General features: G+C 37.4%; 1 long non-coding RNA gene across 5 annotated transcripts; it reads left to right on the top strand.

Moving 5' to 3' along the window:
* Positions 1–550: 550 nt before the first annotated feature.
* LOC140613822 (uncharacterized) lies at positions 551–11,516 on the top strand. Of its 5 annotated transcripts, none has more exons than XR_012014721.1 (5): positions 551–2,010; positions 2,445–2,513; positions 4,816–4,903; positions 5,973–6,262; positions 11,267–11,516. It is a non-coding gene; the product is annotated as an uncharacterized lncRNA (long non-coding RNA). The 5 variants fall into 5 exon arrangements; XR_012014722.1 differs by having other exon boundaries at positions 4,820–4,903; XR_012014720.1 differs by lacking the exon at positions 4,816–4,903 and having other exon boundaries at positions 551–754; positions 841–2,010.
* The last annotated feature ends 1,387 nt before the right edge of the window (positions 11,517–12,903 follow it).

The following is a 12,903-nucleotide window of genomic DNA, read 5'->3' on the forward strand; positions in this document are numbered from 1 at the left end:
CTTCCTCTATAAACTTTCGAATGTATTGAGAGCGTAGTGGAAAATGAAGTGAGATACATCAAAAACTTCAAAGGAGCTCAAAGGAGCTCAAAAACATTACTTCTTGCCCTATCTCCCCCTTTATGGGTATCTACTTTGAACTCAAGGAACAAGAGGACGACCCTGAATAGTAAGGACACTAAACAAATATCAAACAGAATAAACGTAAATAAGCTACAGACGTATGTTGTAGGGGAATATTAACGAAACTTTGAGCATGATGAAGATATTTAACAACTCACAAACTGCCCCTCAGGCAGTTCCTTTATGCATGTCACAATATCTGTTATCTTTCTACATGTGTTTATACACCATAGGGGGCAAGGATTCTGCTGAACTCTTCCACGCAACACCAAGTAAACATATGTAATTTGCCAGATTTATCCTAAAAGAGACTCTTTCAAAATGCAAATCATTATAAAGACTGCACATGTTCACTTGTGGTCAACAGGGACTTCCATGCCTAAGGCGGCAAGGGAGGAACCTTACCATAAGTGCGCTAGTATTTAAATGAGATCTATGGCCGTCACTTCCAGCATTCTGGAATGTTACCTAGCCTGAATGCATAAACATCATAATCAAAGAGAACACAAGTCAGTGCAAAGCACTCAGCTTGGCACTGTGATGGTCCAATCTCTCTGGCACAGTGATTCGTTTGACATCATGCCATGTACCATGAACATTGACTAGCAGGTCAAAAGTAAAATCCTCTCAGGTAATATCATCATCTTATTAACCTAGACCTACTGTTCAGTTCCAAGGCTGACAGTGACAGTAGTAACTGCTTCTGCAATTTTACAGACTCTCCGAAATGAAGTGCAAACCAAGTATGTGCCATTAGCATGTAATCAGTACTCCTCGCAGCAGGCTTTCATCCTGGGACATGTGCCCAGGAAAACTTCTTTATTTCTGGGAAGAGAAGTAGAGCACTGAATAAACCAAGAAGTCTAACTGGATGATTGGTTTGTGGCAATTTTTAGTGAGAAGAGGTTAAAAAAAAAAAAATCTGTCTCTTAAGATCTAGTCGACTTCAGGCTAATGTCATTGAAAAGAAACATTAACAGTCAAAAAACATTGCTTAAGTGCAGTGAACTGAGCTATGGATAAGAAAATAGCCGTCACTTCCAGCATTCTGGAATGTTACCTAGCCTGAATGCATAAACATCATAATCAAAGAGAACACAAGTCAGTGCAAAGCACTCAGCTTGGCACTGTGATGGTCCAATCTCTCTGGCACAGTGATTCGTTTGACATCATGCCATGTACCATGAACATTGACTAGCAGGTCAAAAGTAAAATCCTCTCAGGTAATATCATCATCTTAGTAACCTAGACCTACTGTTCAGTTCCAAGGCTGACAGTGACAGTAGTAACTGCTTCTGCAATTTTACAGACTCTCCGAAATGAAGTGCAAACCAAGTATGTGCCATTAGCATGTAATCAGTACTCCTCGCAGCAGGCTTTCATCCTGGGACATGTGCCCAGGAAAACTTCTTTATTTCTGGGAAGAGAAGTAGAGCACTGAATAAACCAAGAAGTCTAACTGGATGATTGGTTTGTGGCAATTTTTAGTGAGAAGAGGTTAAAAAAAAAAAAAAATCTGTCTCTTAAGATCTAGTCGACTTCAGGCTAATGTCATTGAAAAGAAACATTAACAGTCAAAAAACATTGCTTAAGTGCAGTGAACTGAGCTATGGATAAGAAAATAGAAGGTTCATTCTTATCCAAGCTCCACCATTCATTCGTTTAAATCTGAAATATTTCTTCAGCACCTACCGTATGCTGGGCAGTCTGTGCCTCTTAGAAAGTTTCTCTATAGGAAAATCAATTATTCTATAAGCAAATAATTACTGTCTATTTTGCACTAAGCTCTACATTAAGCAAAGGATTACAATGGCAAACGACAACTGGTACAGTCCACACCTGCCTAGAATTTGGTGTGCTTGTCTTTCTGAGTTTTACTTCCCTAAGGTGAGTTTTTTGGGGTTCTGACCCTATAATTTTTCATTTAATTGGCGCCACTCCCAGGTTTTCCTACTAATTTTGCAGCCAAATCTGCTGCTATTGTCACTCCTCTTTCTGTTTTTACCCCCCACCACATAATTCCTCATTGAAAGCCTGCTTTCTTTCCCTCCTTTGTATTAGTTATAAAGAAGTAGTATCACTGTTCTGAGACATTTAAGGAATATAATCAACACATGCAAAATAGTCAACACAAATGAACAGATATTTTTTAACTAACCAGAATATTACTGGTTTTGTGTGCTTTCCATTTTCCCTGCTTTACCCAGCACCCCCTCTTCTTCAGTGGCCCTGATCCTTTTCCCATTTAGTCAGCTAAGCTCTTATTTTCCCACTGTCTCAAAGATGAGAAATTCCTATAATAATTACTTTTCGTTCTATAGGTCAGAAAACCAACGTGAGAATTCTATCTGCTAGGAGAGTTCGTCTATATTATGCATTCAAGAAAGAAGGTAAAAGCAATGGGAGTAAATGAATCCATTAAATTCACTGCGAAGACAGCCTTGGACCAAAACATCAATTATCTTATATTTCTGTGTTTTCTCGCTTTAATGGGGGAATAAGCAGAGGAAGGGAATGTCATGATGGTGCTTTGGGTCCTCAGGGATGTGTGTGGATTCAGAATCTGTCCCAGACATCCCATGAAAGAAGTGAGTATCTTCCTTCACTCCGTGCAGCTATTCAGGTAAATGGCCATATGTCCCTTTGGACAAGGGCTAGAAGACTCATTATTCAACACATACAACAACTGTGGCACTGCAGGAACCTTCCTAAAATTGACTCCGTCTCTCCTTCGGTATGTAGCTCTGAGTCTAAAAAGTGGTTAGGCTAACAATATTGGGTCAGGGATTGGAGCAGCTGACAGTATCTGTTCATCTTTATCTTTTCTGAAACTAGATAAATAAATACATAATCAAGAAAACCCCTATGAGCTAAGATAAACATATAATCAAGAAAACTCTTAAGAGCTGCCCACAAATCTTGTCCTTCATAGTTCTTTTTTTTTTTTAAGATTTTATTTATTTATTCATGAGAGACAGAGAGAGAGCGAGAGGCAGAGACACAGGCAGAGGGAGAAGCAGGCTCCCTGCGGGGAGCCCGATGTGGGACTCGATCCCGGGTCTCCAGGATCATGCTCTGAGCTGAAGCCAGGAGCTCAACTGTTGAGCCACCCAGGCATTCCTGATCTCTTGTTTTTGAGAGCATCACAGGATAGTTTTGTTCATCTGGGGAAGATAAATCCTTTTCACAAACCTATAGCCATAGTTTTGGTAGAAAATGGCAAACATAACTCTTTTTCCTGCTAATCAGGGATAGACTTTCTCCCCATATCTGCTTACCTGGAGACGCTTCAGAGCTAGGGTGAATTGATTATTTCCTGTGTTGATCAATATATGCATGAAGCTCATGACACCAAAAAACACAGGAGACTTCCAACTATGAATGGAATCTTAAACATCACAAATCATGATGCTGCTGCGCCAGTTTGAAATAAAACTTTTATGATTTAGGTGAGTTGTAAAATACTTGAAGGACTTCTAGGTTGGAAATTAAGAGAGGTAGCTCTGATTTACAGAGGCCTCTAGGCGATTTTAGGTTTTACAGCTGCTATGCCCTTGGATTTGGCTATGGTTTCACCACCTGTGGGGCAAAGGTGCTTTCACCATATGGTCTGCCCTCAAGTTTAGCCTTCTGGGAGAGTCTCTCCTTCATCTTCCAGACAGGATTTAAACAACTTACACATGCTCTGGTTACCCTTATAAATCAGGAGACCACATAATCTTTCTCAAAATAGGGACATTATTAAGAGTAAAAATGGTTAATCATAGTAGGAAAAATGGGCATGAGGCAGGACTGATCTGGACAAATCAGGACTTTTGGTCATTCTAATTGTAAATTGCTTACTTGTTTCTGGACCTGCCCTTCCAAAGAAACAATATTTTGTTTGTACTAGGCACTTGTAAATATTGTAATGACTTAATATTAATTAAATTAGTCTGATTAATTAGTCTAAGGAGACTAAGCAGGGCAAAGGCTCAAATCCACCAACAATAACAGTAGGTGGAAACTAGGACAAGCAGAGATCAGTGACAAAGACCAGGACAATTGGCAAGAATAGAGAAGTCAAGAAAATTCTAAACAATATATGCACCTGACACACACACAGACTGTAACAAGTTAAACCATGGTTGCTTTCTATAGAGATAAGTGGGAGAATAATAAAGCATCAGGAGATGTGGTCCAAACAATTTAAGAAATTAAGAGAAAAATTTCACAGAAAATTTATCATGTAGTTAGTGTTTGCTTCACCTTGTATTTCAAAGAGTGGGAAACAATATGTAGAGAATGAGTATGAATTAATCAGATAACAAAAACTGACTCATATCACAAAGCATTGATTATTAATATCATCGAAATTAGTGCTAAGGCTAGCTACTCTGAAAACAGGAGATTTTGATTATATCAAGAAGAGGGGAGATAACTGGGAGCACTATTGGAAGAAGGGGTAGGTGTCAGTTGGGTGGTCGTGAGGAAATTCTAGAGGCATCCAAATGGACCAGCACCTGGGAAGCAAAGAGAACCAGGTACCAAGCCAATGAATGTCAATACAGGAAGGTAACCAAAGTGCCATATAATACACATCTTTGCCTTAATGCTGGGAAAACCAGACCTTCCTATCTGGAGTGTCAGCAAAGCTGATGTCATTGAGAAGCTACCCGGACTCCAGGGTAACTCATGTGCCTTTCTCACCAGCTAGATTACTATTCATTGTAAAGACCTCGTTTCCCTGTGTGCCAGCAGTGTGCAGAATATAAATGTTTGGTACCTATCACACAACAGGGTAAGTTTCTTTAAATAGAGGATTTTTAATTTTGATGGGAACCTAAATACCTCATAGAAAATTGATAGTGCTTTGCCAGAGGCTTTATGATTGCCTAGTCAGGTTATGAGTGATTTACCGGGGAGCTCACACAGGGCAGAAGGATAAAAATTTCTAAAGGCAATAATTGTGCTCACAGGGTTTCAAAGGCTGCTCTGAACCCATAGCAGACCCCAAACTTAGAAGCCCCACTTTTGCTACTACCAGGACTTTTTGTTTATTTTCAAAAATAGGTTTCACAAAGGAAAATAGACAAATAGACTATAAAAGGAGCTAAAAGAAATTTGACCGGGTTATGGGAATTACATAACAAAACAGTTCCCATCCCTATTTGTCTAGTTAGTATTGTGTCATCAACAAAATCTTCTAAATTAAAGATTTTAAAGACATTAGACTTTTACTATGCCTAATAAACAGATGAAATTATTTAAAATATTACAGAGATGTGCTGTTAGCAAAATTCTTTACAAGTCACTTCCAAAGTCAACGCAGGAAGATTTCCCTAAATCCACCCTCCAGGAACCAGTTGGATTTTGGAGAATTAAGGGCCATGAAAAGTAAAAGATTTTGTCTAGTTACAGTGTCTATGATATCTGAATGGCTCAGGCAGTGGTAAAGCCTTAATATATACAGATATAGGGGTAAAGCCTCTTGACATACATAATTCTCACGTTGGCACACTGGAGGATTTAGTTCTAGAAAGTTATTTCTACTGTTGTCCAGGAATTATACAAATGTTTGCAGATTCCTAGGTCTCCATCCTCTAGACAAGTAGAACAAATGAATCAAACCATAAAACTAATCATTGGCAAAGACTCTGCAACTTCCTATGATAGGAAAACGTAGAGCTCTACCAAAAGCCTTATTAAAATTAGAGCAACCCATACCTACAAGCAAGCACAGATTCCTTCCCAGTGAACTCCTATATGGCAAGCCTATGGATTTTGGTCTGAGACTATGTCCTGTGCCTACTTTAACTAAATCCTCTTACAATCATTCCGGTACTTAAAAAGGCATCTCTCTTTTCTAGAAAGCCTGAAACAAAGTCATAAACACTTGGAATGACCCACTGGAAAAAGACTGCTGCTCCTGTTGACCAAAAGATTTCCTCTACATGATGATGTTTCAGAGAAAAGATGTCACTGTCCCGATAAGGACCCGTTCGAGTGCTTCTGATCACTGACAGCTATCAAAGTAAAAGAAAAACTCAGCTAATTGGTGTTTCCCATGGGAACAGGATCCTTAGGAGGACTGGACTGCACATCCCACCAAGGACTTGAAATTTTTTAAACTGTTGATACTGCACTCAACTGAAAGAAGGTATTCTGGCTAATTTACTATTATTCTAGAACTTTCATGAAAGTGAAATTGTAAAAATTTGACTAGGATAATCCTTTCAACAGTATTGCAAGCATTCAGTTTACTTAAGTTTGTTTGGAAACTCCTAACCATTGACAATCTTGAGTGAACCAGGCCTGCAAGACCATAAACCAGCTAAGCCTCTATGATCATAAATCAGTTTGAACACAGAGGCATTTCTTAGAAAACCTAAATCAGATAGCACACTGTGGGTCCTTACCCAATAGAAAATAGCCCATAGCATTTTGAAACCTGTTTTTCTCCACATTTTTATCACTATTCTCAGCATAATCCCTTCCAGAGAACTATAAATTACACCATAAAAAGAATAGTTGACAGCTTTGAGTATTCAGTCTATCAACAAATGGTCGGTAGTGTCAAAAGGAAAAACAGGAAGTATTTTCCTTGTTATAATAAAGGATCAATTTGTCGATCACAAAAACCACATTGTATTAGTCTCTGTCTTTCTGGAAGTTCCTGGCATAGTCCCCTCTTCATAGGCACACACACAAATTCTCAAATTTGAATTTAGCTAACTTATCAGGGAGGGGTTATAAAGTAAACTTTTAACCATCCAACTTTTAGGATTTAGTGTTAAGGCACCAAAATATATATTAAAAACAAAGAAACAAAACTTAGTAATGCCTGGACACAGAACAATGAAAGTTCAAAGATGAGATTTTTCAATCTAATCATGTCCTTGTCTTCAGCCTGGCTCGACTTTCTATCATATTATGTCAATCCCTCTTTTACATATAGACTCTCATTTATTGCTGCTTTACGGAAAACAAGACCATGAAATTCTTTTCGTAACACATCATGTCTTCTGCATGTTCAACCAGTGACGATATGCACATATAACACAAGATAATTTACATTATAGTTATTTTAGGAACTCAGTGAACTCAAAGTATTGAAAAATCTGTTCGCAAACTTTAGATTTCTTGTTTTATGAAACATTTTGTAATTGAACTAAATATTAAATGAACCACTGAGAGGCAGTGTAGTACCAAAAATTATCCTTTCTTCCCAGGAAAAGATAGGTTTCAATTTTTGTTTTGAATCCGGAGCACACTAATATTACTCTCAAAGATTTTAGTGCACATAAGGGATGAGAAAAATCATCTGTGATATCTCATTCTTCCTACTGGCTCTCTGTACGACCAAAAAAACAAGTTATTTTGGAAACATATCTTGGAAAATTGAAAACTGTGCCATTAAGAAAAATGGTTTCACAGCAAGATCACAAATGAGTGAATACTCATTACCAATGAGGACAGGAAAGGGAGGGATCTAACATTTGTTAAGGAACTTAATTTGAACCAAGCATCTATTTTTATCAAGTACTTTTACTGAACCAATTCAGTTGAAAAACCCTGAAGTGAGTAAATGATCCACAGTGAAGGTAAATGGGAAGATCTGTGAAACTAAACAAAACACAAAGTAAAACGTTTTAGTGTTAGAAGATCATTCGTTTAGTTTCTGCTCTGTCTGCAGGCGATACTGTGCCACTCACTACATGGCCTCTGAAAAGAAAACTTAGAGGGGCACAAGCATCAACAATAATTTTTTTCCTCTTGCAATGTTTTGCAAAAATTACTTCAGAATAACTTAACCAAAAAACAAACATAGAAGGTACTTAAAAAACAAAAAAATGACCAAAGCTATCGTCTGTTCAAGATGGGAAAATAGTAGTTTGCTCACTTGATTTTCATACCTGCAAGTGTCAATGATCATATATTTATAGTCATCGGTATTTCAAAAGTCAAGGAATTACCACTTACAGTAATGACTCAAGTTTTCACTTAGAGGCTAGTGCTCTACACACTGTTTTGCCTTATCTATTTACTTATTTAGAGAGAGAGAGAGAGAGAGAGAGAGAGAACCCAAGTAGGGAGGACAGAGGAAGAGATCATTTTAGTCACAGAGCCCATAATGGGGCTCAATCTCACAACCCTGAGATCATGACCTGAGCAGAAATTGACAGATGTTCAACCAATTGAGCCATCCAGGTGTACCATGTGTTTGTTTTTTAAAGTTTATCCAAGGACACAAATTGCTTTTTTTCTACTGTTATATAAGATGCTGGGTCAAAATGCTGCAGGGCAAGGCAGCCATTTCACTTCTCAGTCTCCGCTTCTGTTCAAATCTCACTCCCACAAAGTGAAGTTTTGGCCATATACGTTTGTTTAGCTATTTTCTAATTCAGTATACAAAATTGGATGTTTTGTTTATTTGGCTGGGGTATTCTTTAATTGTAATAAAAATATCCTTACATATTCTTGTCAATATGGTAAACATAACTAGATCTATATGAAATTAGAGCTTCCTATTTGATTTCTCTGAGACTTTGTAAAGCTCTGAGGCCCATAGTTGATCACTTTTATTTGTCAGAAGTACTTTTCTTGCTTTCGTAACAATGTATTTCAAGGCTAGTGTTCAGAAAAATCTAATGCAATGCACCCCAAGTTTTGCCCGCAGACCTCACAAATGTAGAATTATTTCTGCTTCTCTACTATCTCCAAGACTTCTGTCTTTCCAGAAAGTTACTCTTTTTCTACCTGTAAGTCTGGAAATCCATAAGTGATACAGCAGTTACCAAAAACTACATTTTGGCATCATTTCCATATGAGAAAATCCTCTTTGTTCCTCAATAGTGAACTTATCATGCGTCACTAAATAAGACTCTTATTGAAACTATGCAAATAATTACAACATAATAAAGACCAACAGAACGTAGTAGAGATACTTTGCCTTATATTTAACCACTATTCTGAGCTTGTTCTGTCAATAGGGCCAATCACGGGCCTTCGATTTTTATAAAATCTTTAAGTTTTTCCAATTATGTGTTATTTTGTTTATTAAGTTTTTATTCTCTAGGACTTTTACTGAATTCTAAAGAGTCAATTTCTTCCAGGTTGTAATAGTAATTGGTTGTAAACAGCCTACTAAAATTGATAGATCACAAAGAAAGGTAAATGTTCTCATATTTTTATTTAAAAAAATTAAGCACAATTAAATTTCTCATTCAGTCTGAGGTAATTAATTCTTATTCATTTGATCTTGAGCTTTTTTGTAGTATACTATCACAAAATCAACTGCATCTACACTAGGAGTGTGGGAAATCTTATTTGACAGGCATCTTGCTCCCAGAACAAGGACACCCAAATGCCTAAGGCTGTGCCATATAGAATCAATAGTTAAGAGTGTGTGGTAAAGTCCTTTACTGAAGTCATTATTCTTTTGATGTTTCTTCCAGGATACTTTAAACCTTGTGGTGGGAAACTTGAGGCAAGTGGGAGGAAGAAGCAGAGAGCATTTTTGGATTATAAGACTGAAAGGCTCTAGTTATTTTATTATAGTAATGAACAAAATAAGAATGGAGAAGAGTTAAGTCTCCCACTGAAGTTTCATACAAATTAATTTTTTAACAATTTAGTAAATGATTACTTTGAGGATAAGAACATATTATTGACAGTGAGGTCACTGACTCGAGTCCTTTAATTTATAAGATGTGTGCCAGGATTGTCATCAACTGGCAAGCTCTTTTAAAACTAGAAACTAGCTCTCTTGACAATCAACTTATTGATAGTTACTGTGGCAGTCTTTGCACATAAACTTGACTGTTTCCATTCTTCCTAAAAATTGCAAATACGCTGAAACATTCAGTTTGCTTATAATTACTGGAGAGAAAATAAGCTTCTCTTTTTGATTTGTCAGTTCTTCATATATCTTAGGCTTGGCAAACAGGACATTTTTGACAGTGGTGCAGGGCTAATTAAAATTATGTCATGATCCTAATATACAGGCACAATTATTTCTAGCATTTTCCGTTTTATAAAGTGAAAGAGAAAATTATTGATGTTGTTTAGTAGTCTTGTGGGTATAAAAGACACCTTGATGGTTTTATTATTCTGGCTTTGATGGCTAAATTTGTCACTCTTAAAAGGAGACAAAGTATGTCATGAAATTTTTAAGATAATAAAGGGTTATAGGAAAGAGCCGTAATCTTGATTTAGTCTGAAAATAGTGAGTAGCAAGAAATATTGGAAAATATTCTTTTCACAAGTGAAATCTTGTTAAAAATTTATTCAAAAGCATGAAAAAAGCACATAAAAAAGATAAGTAGGCTCTTGAGATTGTTTTGATGATTATAAGAAATCTTTGCTATTCAAGAATAGAAAAATGTAGAGCTCTCATCAAGAGCTACTTGTAGATTCAAAGATCAATTTTCCTTTGAATGACATTTTTTTCTCTTTATTATCTGCAAGCTTCCTTTAACAATGTTAATATCTTCATATTTAAACATATACCAATGTGTATATATATATAGTCAAAGGCTATTTTTCTAGATTACCCAAAGATGCAAATTGCTTTTTTCCTTTCTCTGTGACAAACAATAGACTTGCACAAAATAGCTAAGAACAAGAAGTCAATTTTTCTTCTCACTTGAGACACAGGGAAGAAAGGGTTTGAGAGGAGTCCAGCATACTTTCTTATCCAAGGAGGATCATACATGTGAGCTCCTGACTGAAGTAGAACTTTCCTAACCAAAATGAACACAGCAGGCTTACCTTCCTCTTGATATGGCAGATGAAGAGACCATAAACTAAAAGTGCCATCTAGGCCGGATTTCTGAACTATACATTCTATTTTTAAATGGTGAGAATCAGAGGCACCACATAAGTTTCTAGTAACATCTATTGTTTAAAAAGCAAACAGTTAAGAAAAATGACCTATGTTAAATATCCCCAAGGAAAGATCAAGAATACTTATTTGGTACAATCTTTATGCACCAGTACGTAAGGGCGCGTCCTTTGAAATCATAACAGGGAAAATATGCTGAAATAAGCCAACTGGCTTAAGAAGGGTTATAGAACTTTGGAAATGGAAATTTCAAACATGCTACTTGCAGACTCTATACTTTGCTAATTAGCCATGCTTTATCTTTAAAACATCCCATAGGATTTACCCCAAAGATACAGATGCAATGAAACGCCAGGACACCTGCACCCCGATGTTTCTAGCAGCAATGTCCACGATAGCCACACTGTGGAAGGAGCCTCGGGGTCCATCGAAAGATGAATGGATAGAGAAGATGTATACAATGGAATATTCCTCAGCCATTAGAAACGACAAATATCCACCATTTGCTTCAACGTGGATGGAACTGGAGGGTATTATGCTGAGTGAACTAAGTCAATCGGAGGACAAACATTACATGGTCTCATTCATTTGGGGAATATAAAAAATAGTGAAAGGGAATAAAGAGGAAAGGAGAAAAAATAAGTGGGAAATATCAGAAAGGGAGACAGAACATGAAAGACTCCTAACTCTGGGAAACGAACTAGGGGTGGTGGAAGGGGAGGTGGGCGGGGGGTGGGGGTGACTGGGTGGCGGGCACTGAAGGGGGAACTTGATGGGATGAGCACTGGGTGTTATTCTGTATGTTGACAAATTGAACACCAATAAAAAATAAATTTATTAAAAGAATAAAGAAAAGAAAAAAAATAAAATATCCCATAATGCTATTGCTAGGGTTTTAAAAAAGGGAGGAAAGGAAAAGGGATGTAACCGCTTTGCGTGATGCAGTTGGGTATGCACAATAAATTTCGATTCTTGTCCACTCCACACCATCACAAGTACATAACTGATCATGAAAATAAGCTGGTAGTTTCAACAAATCATTCGAAGTGGCCCACGTTGTGAGAGAAATTGAAGCACACACATCACCAGTTTATGGTAATTTTTAAGGTCTTCACGTTCCTTGGGGGAAAAAATGAGGGAGAGAGAACTTAACCATAGATTCATAAACATAATCACCAAGATGATTGTCTGAAAGAACATTGAATGTGACTTGTTTTAATAGGGAATCTTTAACGAGATCAAATTACTTAAAGGGCTATCTGAAAATTTTTAATGCAAAGGAGAACGGCTTTCTTTCACCTATTCTTAATTACCAGGTTAGAGACTTGCACAAATGGAAGAAATATAGCTTCATTTCATAAAATGACCTTTGGAGTAAACACACAACTCCAAAAAATAAAAACTCATAAATAAAAATAAATATTTCATGTATCTGAGGCAGGCCCAGGCCAAAGTGTCTGTCATCAAAAGAGAAAATGTTGAGAAGTAGTATCAATAAGACAATAGAATAGGGGGTTCTCACTCTGATATGCCCACATAAACATTCATTTAACAATTCTGCACAGTAGAAAATACCTTCATGAGAACTCTGGAATCCAGGTAAGAGGTAACAGCATACAGGTGGAACACAGAAACAAACAAAGGTGCACTGAAAAGAGCAAGAGCAGGTTCCCTGTACCTGCATTGCCCCTCAGAATGCAGTATCAAGAGAGATCCTGTTGGTCTACAAGCTCTCCCAAGGGGGAGAGGAGAGCAAAGGGAGCAACAGACTTTGCTGTGATTCCTGGCACCTGACCTGCTCACCAGCGGCCCCCATCAGCCAGCCCACCCAGAATCTCTGGCTGAGCTGACTGGTGAAAGGCTTTCCCTGCCAAAGCCAGTTTGCAAAGGCTGGAAGAGGGATTTCTTCTTCCAATAAGCAGACACCAACACAAAGCCACAAGGTCACAAAGAAT

The sequence above is a fragment of the Canis lupus genome, chromosome 22, assembly GCF_048164855.1.
Source record: "Canis lupus baileyi chromosome 22, mCanLup2.hap1, whole genome shotgun sequence".
Classification (NCBI taxonomy): Eukaryota; Metazoa; Chordata; class Mammalia; order Carnivora; family Canidae; genus Canis; species Canis lupus.